A 10,896-nucleotide genomic window follows, 5' to 3' on the forward strand; every position below is an offset into this window, starting at 1 on the left:
TTCACCGATGACCGGGAAGAGACTCAATGTTTACCGACATCGAAAGATGATGTTTACCGACATCAAACAAAAGACAACCAGACATTTACCGATGACTGGGGAAAAAGATATACAACCAGACGTCAACGGACGAATGGGAAAAACTCAACGTTTATCGACACCAATGGAGAGGTGAACATACATCAATGATGCATGGGAAAGGGATACAACTATACGTCAATGGACGGATAGGAAAAACTCAACGTTTATCGACACCAACGGAGAGGTGACCAGACATCAACGGATGTCCTGGGGAAAGGATAGATGTTACGCACATCGAAAGATGGTGTTTACCGACATCAATAAAGGGACGACCAGACATCAACAAATGACTGGAATGAGACTTGATGTTTACCGACACCGAAACAATGGTGTTTACCGATACCAAAAAAGGACGACCAGACATTTACCGATGACTGGAATGGGACTCGATGTTTATCGACACCGAAACAATGGTGTTTACCGACACCAAAAAAGAGCACACACGGGTGCCAACATGACACTTACCGGTATCACAAGAATGACATCTTCAATACGTCAAGGCAAGGCTAAACACTTGTTGGGGATCTCACTGGGGAGAATCAAGCTTCCTTTCACGGATGAGTGAGGAATAAACCTCTCTGAGGGGATTATCAATCCTGAATGCGGTCAGGAGCAACTGTAGCAAATGTGTCGTACAGGTGTTGAACAACGATCCACCTTTACCGGGGATAGTTTTGATTAGGCTTAACACATGAATGCATATGTTTGAATTTTTCTATGGCGTAATGCTCCATATCGAATGGAAATGCTACGCGTTTTGAGGATGCGATGATTACTACATGCAAAATGCAAATGATGAACTCCTGTCGGGGAGAAAAATTCTCCAGCTCTGTGGGGATACTCTGTCTGAGGAATGCTCTGCGGGGAGTAGCACCGACTTCTCACTCATGCTGAGGAAAAACATTGCTGCTGGAAAGAGGATAGATCCCACCGCGGACAACCTTCACTGAATCCAATCCACTCGGGGACTCCGCTAGGGAAACAACCAATGCGACTTCACTTGGGAGAGCTTCCAATCCACAGGTAGGATAACCTCTGCTGGAGATAATTTCCACCAAACCTGATCCACTCGGGGAACCTGCTGGGGAAAACCATCAATATAAACCCTCTGCTAGGGAGATCCACTAAAGGAAAACATTCCACAACCCTAGTGGGAAACACATCCACCACCCTGCCGGGGATAGGCACACACAACCCTGTTGGGGAAATAACCGACCAGACCATGCTGGGGATAGCATTACTTCAAGCCGGACTGCTGGGGAACACAATGCTCCACTGACACCTCCGTTGAGGATACAACATCCTTCCAATTCGATGGGGACTAACAATCTCAAACTGGCTGGAGATACACCCACTTCCAGGCCTGCTGGGGAGTTAAAAATCCTTAGACCTGCTGGGGAATAAAATTCCACAGACGTCTCTGCAGGGGATAACAATAGTTCTGATAGCCTTCCGACTTGCTTGGGGAAACAGTCACTTCCAAGCCTGCTGGGGAATCATCCTCAATCCGGCTGAGGAATTCTTGATCTTGACTACGCTGGGGAGACAAGTCTCGAACTTGCTTCAACTGCTGGGGAAGGTCCCCATCCTCTTACACTTCCAGACAGTGCTAACAATATCCCTGAACAAACCGTGGCTTATCTGCTTCAGCCAGGAATCAAAAGGTAACAACCTGCAAAACAGCACAACATATATGCCCCAGGGGGTTGCATGGATAAGATACGCTCAAGTGTCCTCAATCATTCAAAATGATTTTCAAATGTTTTATCTTTCTGCACGTTATCGTCTAGCCTTCATGTTTTTATATGCAATGTTTATCAAAAATTCGGACGTTTTTGCAAACAAAACAGTAAAATAAAATAAGAGAGCAATTTATCTGAATAACGACTTTTATTGATTGAAAATGGGCCTGAAAAGGCGAATGCATCGGGAAGCAATTCCTAGAAAGAGGTAATTGCGCACAAAAGGAAAAATCTATCCTAATGGCAATGTGAATACGGCATCCACTATTTCCCAATTCTGTTATGACTCACAGATCATCAGTTTCCTCCCAAATTCCTTGCTTTCTGAGAAGAATAACTGGACCGATCACATCTTTCGAGATGGTAGACGACGAAGCGTGGTGAAGTACAAATAACTCAGACTGTAGTCTTCGCTTTAATCCCTCTTTTGCCTGGATCGCCCTTTCGGGTTTTCAGTCCACCGGGATACCCATTTTTGCCTAAGCCGCCCTTGCGGGTTTTCGACTTACCTGGTGTACAAATTCTTTTCATTTTTATCCCTAACTTTTTCCCGAACCTTTTTTTCTTTTTTTGGTTCGCCGGGATGCCCTTTTTTGCATGGACTATTTTATTCTTTTCGTCCAGCGGGTCAATTTATGCGAAGTATTTTTTGACTACGTCTGAGTTAACAGGGGACGGAAAATCTTCACCATCCATAGTTGTAAGCATCAAGGCTCCACCGGAGAAAACCTTCTTCACAACGTATGGACCTTCATAATTAGGAGTCCATTTGCCCCTGTTATCTGTACCGGGAGGAAGGATCCTCTTCAAAACTAGATCGCCAGTCTGATAGCTTCGAGGACGCACTTTCTGATCAAAGGCTCTCTTCATCCTTCTCTGATACAACTGCCCATGGCAAACAGCTGCTAACCGTCTTTCTTCTATAAGGCTCAACTCATTAAACCTTGTTCGAATCCATTCAGCTTCATCAAGCTTGACATCTAGCAAGACTCTCAGAGAAGGAATCTCCACTTTAATAGGTAGGATAGCTTCCATACCATATACAAGGGAGTAAGGGGTTGCCCCGGTCGACGTACGTACTGAAGTACGTTACCCATGCAAAGCGAAAGGCAGCATCTCATGCCAATCCTTGTACGTTACGACCATCTTCTGCACAATCTTCTTAACATTCTTGTTTGTCACCTCTACAGCACCATTCATCTTCGGTCTGTAAGGAGAAGAATTGTGATGTTCAATCTTGAAATCTTTGCAAAGCTCTTTCATCATCTTGTTATTGAGATTCGAACCATTATCAGTAATGATCCTCTCAGGAACCCCATAACGACAGATGATTTCCTTTTTAATGAACCGGGCAACCACTTGTTTGGTAACATTAGCATAGGAAGTTGCTTCCACCCACTTGGTGAAGTAATCAATCACAACCAAGATGAAGCGATGTCCATTAGAAGCAGTAGGCTCAATCTTTCCGATCATATCAATGCCCCACATCGCGAACGGCCAAGGCGAATTCATGACATTCAGAGGGCTTGGTGGTACATGCACCTTATCAGCATAAATCTGGCATTTATGGCACTTCCGAGCGTACTTGAAACAATCGGACTCCATAGTCATCCAGTAATAACCGGCTCTCAACAATTTCTTGGACATTGCATGACCACCAGCATGGGTACCAAAAGATCCTTCATGTACTTCCTGCATCAACATGTCTGCTTCGTGTCTATCCACACATCTGAGCAGAACCATGTCAAAGTTTCTCTTGTACAGCACATCATCCTGATTCAAATAAAAGCTTCCAGCTAGCCTTCTCAGGGTTTTCTTGTCATTCTTCGACGCACCTTCAGAATACTCTTGGCTCTTGAGAAAGTTCTTGATATCATAATACCATGGCTTCTCATCCACAACAGACTCGGCTGCAAACACATACGCAAGCCTCTCGAGTCGATTCACCGCAACATGTGGCACATGATTCCACCAATGAACTTTGATCATAGAAGACAAAGAAGCCAAGGCATCAACCATCTGATTCTCATCCCGGGGGACATGATACAACTTCACCTTCTTGAAGAACGTCAGTATTCTTCTGGTGTAATCTCTGTAAGGAATCAAATGTGGCTGGTTGGTATTCCAATCTCCATTGACCTGGTTAATCACTAGAGTGTAATCTCCATATATGTCCAGAGTTTTGATCCTCAAATCGATGGCTTCTTCTATCCCCATGATACAAGCCTCATATTCAGCCTCGTTGTTGGTCACATCAAAAGTCAGTCTGGCAGAAAAAGGTATATGAGCCCCTTTAGGATTAATAAGCACTGCCCCAACACCGTTACCGTTCACATTCACAGCCCCATCAAACATCAGTGTCCACTTGTCATCAGGATCCGGTCCTTCCTCGACAAGAGGCTCTTCACAATCTTTCATCTTCAGATACATGATGTCTTCATCAGGGAACTCAAACATCATCGGCTGATAATCATCAATCGGTTGCTCGACGAGGTAGTCTGACAGAATACTACCTTTGATGGCCTTCTGCGACGTGTACTGGATATCATATTCTGTTAAGATCATCTGCCAACGGGCAACACGTCCGGTGAGAGCCGGCTTCTCAAAGATGTACTTTACTGGATCCATCTTAGAAATCAATAAGGTAGTATGGTTCAACATATACTGCCTCAGTCGGCGAGCAGCCCAGGCCAAAGCACAGCAAGTTTTCTCAAGCTGTGAATATTTGATTTCACAGTCGGTAAACTTTTTGCTAAGGTAGTATATGGCATGCTCTTTTCGACCGGACTCGTCATGCTGTCCTAATACACACCCGATCGAGTTCTCAGTCACTGACAAGTACATTATCAGAGGTCTCCCAGGAACTGGAGGTATGAGGATTGGAGGTTTTTGTAAATACTCTTTTATCTTGTCAAAAGCTTTCTGACAGTCATCATTCCACCTGATTGCTTGATTCTTCCTTAGCAATTTGAATATCGGTTCACACGTGGCAGTTAGGTGAGATACAAACCTTGCAATGTAGATCAATCTCCCTAAAAACCCACGAACCTGCTTTTCAGTTTTTGGTTCAGGCATTTCTTGAATAACTTTGACTTTTGCTGGATCAACCTCAATCCCTTTCTCACTGACAATGAAGCCTAACAGCTTCCCGAATCGCACACCAAACGTACACTTATTCGGATTCAGCCTCAGTTTGAACTTTCTCAGCCGGTCAAACAAATTCTGCAAATTTACCAGGTGCTCCTCTTCTGTCTGTGACTTCGCAATCATATCATCCACGTACACTTAAATCTCTTTGTGCATCATGTCATGAAAGAGAGTCGTCATAGCCCTCTGATAGGTAGCACCGACATTCTTCAGCCCAAATGGCATCACCTTATAGCAGAACGTGCCCCAAGGTGTAATGAATGTCGTCTTTTCCATGTCCTCTGGCGCCATCTTGATCTGATTATAACCAGAGAATCCGTCCATGAAAGAGAAAACCAAGGATTGAGCCGTATTATCAACCAATACATCAATGTGAGGCAATGGGAAATCATCTTTCGAACTCGCCCTATTCAAATCCCGGTAATCGACACACATTCTGACTTTGCCGTCCTTCTTCGGCACGGGAACAATGTTGGCCACCCACGGGGGATAAGTCGTCACTGACAGAAAACCCGCGTCCAACTGCTTCTGAACCTCTTCCTTGATCTTAACAGCCATATCAGGACTAGTTCTCCGAAGCTTCTGCTTGACTGAAGGACAATCTTCTCTGAGAGATAGCCTATGCACCACAATATCGGTATCTAACCCCGGCATATCTTGATACGACCAGGCGAATATCTCCACATATTCTCTCAGCATCTCAATCAACCTTCTCTTGACATCTTCTTTCAAAGCAGCCCCGATCTTAACATCTCTTCTGGCGTCCTCAGTACCGAGATTAATCACTTCCAACTCCTCCTGATGAGGTTGGACGACCCTTTCCTCTTGCTTCAACAATCTGACCAATTCTTTAGGGAGTTCACAGTCTTCCTCACTCTCCTCTTCAGCTTGGTAGATGGGATTATTGAGATCATACTGAGCCATAACAGAACTGTTCATAGTGGGATCCGTAAGATCGATTATGCATGTTTAATGCTTTATTTTAGAAAAAAGAGTTCAAGAAAGTCACGAAAAAAACAAAAACATTGCCATTTTTATTATATTTTTTTTTGAAAAATGAAAACAAAAACAGAAAGACAGGGATCACAAAATTGTTTGCAAAACGTCCTTTATTAATGATATCATTGAAAAACATGATGAGGCCCTACAATGAACCACTACGCCTTGGGCAGAACGTAGGGTTTTGTGCAAAATGAAAAACAAAAGAAAATTACTCTGTTTGAAGAGTAACTTGGACCACATCTTCTACCGTCCAGTTGTTGATCAGCTCCCCTGGTGCACATGGGCGAACCCAGTTGTCTAGATCACAATCACTGTCACCGTCTTCACTAATGGCTGCAAAGACATCACCGTGATTCATCAGCCCAGCGCGGGTAAAGGTACTCGGCCCTTTCTGCTCAATCTGCTCTGCCTGCAGAGGTTGATAACCAATACCGAACTTGTCTTCTTTGACAGGCAAATCCACCATCTTGCCCCAGCCTTCTGAATTACCAGAGTTGACAACTTCCACGGCCTGTTTGTACGATGCAATTGAGGCACTTGGCTTCCTCTGCTCAGCAAAAGCCACCCTCTCAAGAGCAACGGTTTCAAATGCCTGGAATAAAGTCTCATGGATCTCGCCATCCACCTCTACATACTTGAAAGAGGATAGGTGACTCACCAAAATGTCTTCTTCACCGCACACACTCACAATCTGACCGTTCCAGACATATTTCAGTTTCTGATGGAGAGTTGACGAAACTACCCCAACTGCGTGAATCCAAGGACGCCCCAATAAGCAACTATATGCTGGCTGGATATCCGTCACATAGAAGACAATACTGAACACCTCCGGGCCAATCTTCACCGGCAATGTGACTTCACCAAAAACAGACCGTTTGGATCCATCAAATGCACGAACAATCAGGTCACTCGGAGTAAGGACAACCCCTTCAACATAAATCTTACTCAGGATCTTCTTAGGCAGCACATTCAAAGACGAGCCAGTGTCCACCAGCACATGGGACAACACTGCGCCTTTGCACTCCATAGTGATATGCAGGGCTTTGTTATGGTTGCGACCTTCAGGCGTCAAATCCAAATCTGTGAACCCCACACCATGCCTAGTACTCACATTATCAATCACACCCTCCAACTGGTTGACAGAGATCTCTTGAGGCACGTATGCCAGATTCAGCATCTTCAACAAGGCATTACGGTGTGCCTCAGAGCACAGAAGCAAAGAGAGGATAGAAATCTTGGACGGAGTCTGGTTCAGCTGATCTACAATCTTGTAGTCACTCTTCTTGATTATCTTCATGAACTCCTCCACGTCTTTCTCAAACGAACCCTCAGGCGCCTCCTTCTGAGCAGATTCTTCCTCAACAGCAACTTGCTTACCCTTAGCTTTGGCAAGAGCCTCAGCATTGTTATCTCTCAACGGTTGCGGGGCAAACAGACGTCCACTTCTAGTAAACCCTCCTGGTCCTCCAACATTGTCCACAACTGGACTTGCAATCACAGGAGCTCTTCTAGGCACACCAATAGTCACAGGAGACTGATTCACTGGCCTAACCTGACTTTCAGCCCTTCTGTTGCTGTGATAAGCATTGTCGTATTTCCACGGCACAACCCTACTATTCTCAACAGGTCTTCTACCAGACACATCAATAGTAGTTGGAGTACTGACTGTTACAGGAGCAGAAATGGTAACAGGAGTACCACTAGTTGTAGGCGCACTGACAATTCTCTGGCCACGTCCCTCGGACGATTTGAAGTAAATGGTGACGGTTGACACCACCTCACGATCTTTCTCGGCCCGACTGAACTGCAAACAGCCCTCATCTATCAAATTCTGAATACCAGCCCTCAACTGTACACAACCATTCTCTGAACTGGCACAATCTGAACAGTCTTGACAACAGCCCGGGAATATTCCCCCATTCAACAAACGATCCTTCACAACACCCAACGGAGTCTGAATCTCCTCAACACTGACCACCAAGTCTTCAGCTTTACCGTCTTCCAAATTGTTCACTCTGTGTGCACCATGCTGCGGCATAGGATTGTTCACAACATTCGGCACAAGAGCAAAATTGATAGTTTTGGCGTCAATTAAGTCCTGGACCTTATGATGAAAAGCCCGGAAGTTCTCAATGTGGTGCCCCGGTGCACCAGAATGGAAATCACAACGCACGTTGGCATCATACCCAGGTGGTATTTTTGTCAACGGAGCCATTGTACGCAACTCCATAAACCCCAATCTGAGCAACTCAGGTAGCAACTCAGCATAGGTCATTGGCAACGGGTCAAAACGACAATCAGGCATCCTCTATCTAGGCTGATATGGACGTTGTTGTTGTTGTTGTTGTGGCGGTTGTTGAACTCTCTGTTGTTGCTGTTGACGTGGCTGAGGTGCTGGAATGGTTACAGCAGCAACCTGACGATACTGACCCCTATTTGTACTTCTTCTGTGTTGCACAACATTGGTTTCACCCTCCCTCCTGCGGGGTGCCCCAGCAAATGGTTTCTTTGAAGATGAGGAACCAACATCCTGAATCTTCCCAGCTTTAATCAAGCTTTCAGTCCTCTCCCCACAGATTACAACGTCTGAGAAACTACCGAATGGGCAACTTCCCATCCGGTCCATGAATACACCTTGTAAAGTATCGATAAACATATCAGTCAGTTCCCTTTCCAGCATAGGGGGTTGTACTCGTGCAGCCAATTCACGCCACCTCTGGGCATACTCCTTGAAGCTCTCTCCAGATTTCTGACATAGACTCTCCAACTGAGTCCGGCTCGGCGCCATGTCCATATTATGTTTGTACTGCCTCAAGAAGGCTTCACCCAGATCTCTCCAACTTCGGATAGAATCTCTCTTAAGCTCCATGTACCAATCCAAGGAAGCTCCAGACAAGCTATCCTGGAAGAAATACATCCACATCTTCTCGTCATCGGTGTAAGCAGAGATCTTCCTGTAGTAGGCCTGCACATGGGTGCGAGGACAAGAAGTACCGTTGTATTTATCGAAGGAATGCGCTTTGAACTTATAGGGAATTCTCAATCCTTCCACCAGGCCCATATTTGTAACATCAAAACCCAGGGAGTTCTGACATTCCATAGCTCGGATCTTCTCAGCAAGGGCATCCACCTTCCGATCCCTCTCTTCAACTCTTCCAACATCGTCATCCTCATTGAGCAGTGTGAACATGTCCTCCTGCCTGTCAACCAGCGGAGCAGGATGACGAATCGGAGCCCGGGTAGCTCTGGCATTAACAGTCTCTCCAGCAAGAGGCTGTCTGTTGATTCTAATACCCCTCAATTCATCACCCACGGCATAATCATTGACGGGAGAAACAACAGCAGCATTATCGGTCACAGGTGTACCCACAGGTGAGGCACGACTAGGAGGTGGGAGCACAACTTCCTGTCTCTGGGCTAAGGCACGCAGCTCCTCTTGCCCTTGAACGACCCCTTGCATCATTGTCATGAATTGGGCCATGTTAGCCCTCATCTCAGCCAACTCTGCTTGAACCTGGTCCATGTTCCTCTATTGATTCAATCTGGTTGCGTAGTGGTGCGGACGTTGATCAGCTATCCTGCCTGACACAGGAACCAGAGTGAGAAGTCTCGATCAAGAACACCTGTAATGTAAGAATGATATGTGTATGATGCGTGTGATGCGTATGCAGGTTAACCTTTCTTTTTCTATGCATTATTTTTTTATTTTTCCGAAAATAAACATGCTATGATGCAAATGATGGAGCCATGACTGGTCGGCTGAGTATCACGCGACACGGGATCAAAGCTTCGGCCTGAATTCGGAACCGCAAAGTCATCATCTGAGACCCAAAATCATCTGAACCCATACTTCTGAACCAAGTCAACATCTGAGCAAGTACCCTCAAATTCAGCCCAGGGATCCGAAATAAATGGAACCCTCTGATAAATGCCAAGGTCAAACCTCCGGCGTCCAGAAATAGAGACCCTTGAATCCAACTGGACCATAGTCACCATCACAGAATCACTGACGAAACCTGTACTTGCAAGAATCAGACCCTCCCCTCACAGGTGAATTCTAACAAGGTCATCCTAAGGCGGACAATGGTCTCGACAATCGGGCAAAGATACTCAACGGGTTTGCCCTTTCGGGTGTGCCATTATAGCTCTCTTAAGATCTTCTAAACCAAAGATCCGGGAAAGAACGTCACTGAAGTCACCAGCTCAGATGAGGTGAATCAACCAAAGTGGATACTCCACAAAGGAAGAGCACTCTCAAATAAACCTCGTCCGGCTTGTGGTATGTCACGTCGCCAAAAACATGTTGACCTAACATGAGAGGCAACATGAGACCACACTAATCCTAGGTGTATACTCGGGCCTGGGTTTTAGCCCCACTCAGAACACCCTCCCAAACTCAGAGGAACCAACCTGTACAGAAGACAACACAATGATAGTATGATGCAGGCAAACATTTATGTAAATATATACACAACAAAATAATCATAAATGCAATAAATGAAACAGCCAAAGCAACCAAGCCCTATCCTAGAGAGCGCTAGGAGAGACTCGCTTAGGGAAGATGGACCAGCAAGAGGTCAACTTCTATAGTTTCCCCAGCAGAGTCGCCAGCTGTCGCATTACGCGAAAAACCGACGAGAAAAACAAAACAACAAAGCCGCCACCGTGCGTTATTTATCCCAAAAGAGGGAAAGGAAACGCTCGAAGTAAACCTGGGAAAGACATGGTCTCGCGACCAAAGAGAGATGGGATCGGGAGTCGGTTATGCGAAGGGAAGGTATTAGCACCCCTACGCATCCGTCGTACTCGACGAGATCCACGCACAAAAGGAAGGAAACACCACACAAGGCTGGAAGGAAACACAGAAAGACAAGAGAAACTAAACTCGGTAGGATATCGCATCCTGGGCCTACGTAGTCTGTCA

Source organism: Lathyrus oleraceus, chromosome 1 (genome assembly GCF_024323335.1).
Source record: "Lathyrus oleraceus cultivar Zhongwan6 chromosome 1, CAAS_Psat_ZW6_1.0, whole genome shotgun sequence".
In the NCBI taxonomy this organism is placed as follows: Eukaryota; Viridiplantae; Streptophyta; class Magnoliopsida; order Fabales; family Fabaceae; genus Lathyrus; species Lathyrus oleraceus.